The following is a 1,204-nucleotide window of genomic DNA, read 5'->3' on the forward strand; positions in this document are numbered from 1 at the left end:
AGTGGCGATGACAGACGCGAGATACAGCATCGCGACGCGATGCAAACGATTTCACGGGAGAATTTACGGGCGAGAGGTAAGCGCGCCCGAGATCCGACGAATTTTCGAATTCCTCTTCCTCCTCCTCCTCCTCTTCGTATTCCGTTAAATAAGCGACTCTTCCGAATCTTGAGCGCGTATCCCGGAAATCTCTCCATTTCTCTCGCGCGATCCATATTCTTTTCTCTCTCTCTCTCTCTCTCTTTTTTTCTTTTCTCTACACGAGCATAGAATCCCGCGCATTAATCACCGTTTCGCGTCGTTTTACCCCGGTTCGCTTATCGGTGGCTGGAGATCGGTACGATTTCCCCAGGAAACATCGCAACCATCGCGTTCGAATCGAGGCGCAAAAAAAGAGAGAGAGGGAGGGAGAGAGAGAGAGAGAGAGAAAAAATCGATGGAAAAGCCACGGGAACCTCTACAGGGGATTCGACGAAGCCACGATCCGTTTATTACAAGCGGGCCAAGATTTATGGAGGCCGCTTCGAGATTAATATTCCGAGAGAGGTCTCCGGCTGCAAATTTTACCCCGTTGTCTCGCGACATCTCGCATTTGCGCGCGATTTAACCTAACTCCCTTCCTCTCTTTCCCTCCTCCTCCCCTTTCATCTTTGAGCCGACGATTTTCGAAGCGGAGAAACAATTGGGAGGGGGAAAAAAGAATCGAAAACGAGAAGATTGTACACTCCTTCGAGGTGTGCGAATATAATCGCGTGCCAATTAATCGACGTAATTCCCTTCCCGACAAACAACAAACTTGATCGATCAACAAACTATGAACGGAGATTCAAACGGAGATTTGGTTAACGCGAAGATTAATTGATTTTGCTCTTTCTTATCGGATACGGGAGTCGTTCGAAGATCCGTTCTCTCTAGTTTCAGGATAATCGATCGAGGATTTATCCCGGAGAAACGAGAAGATGTAAAGGGAACGTGTTCAAGAGAAATCGGGATAGATCCTTGGCCGACCTAAATAAAGGGAAAATGAAGAGAGAGGGAGAGAGATATCCGTGCTCCAGATTTTGTATATCGCGTTTTAATTACGTATTACGTAGCCTTCAGAGAGAGAAAGAGAGGAAGAAAGTTTTTTAAAGAACCGGCAGGAAGTCGCGCTTTCGCCGGTGTTTGGGATTCGAAGGCTCGTAAAATAAAAAAAAAAAAAAAA

General features: G+C 46.5%; 1 protein-coding gene across 1 annotated transcript in view; it reads right to left on the reverse strand.

The window, feature by feature from the left end:
• Positions 1-1,204, reverse strand: part of LOC102674667 (semaphorin-1A) — a gene marked incomplete at its 3' end in the record, with an annotated part of 138,131 nt that overhangs the window by 9,451 nt on the left and 127,476 nt on the right. The window lies entirely within an intron of this gene.

The sequence above is a fragment of the Apis dorsata genome, unplaced genomic scaffold, assembly GCF_000469605.1.
Source record: "Apis dorsata unplaced genomic scaffold, Apis dorsata 1.3 scaffold_894, whole genome shotgun sequence".
NCBI classification, from domain to species: Eukaryota; Metazoa; Arthropoda; class Insecta; order Hymenoptera; family Apidae; genus Apis; species Apis dorsata.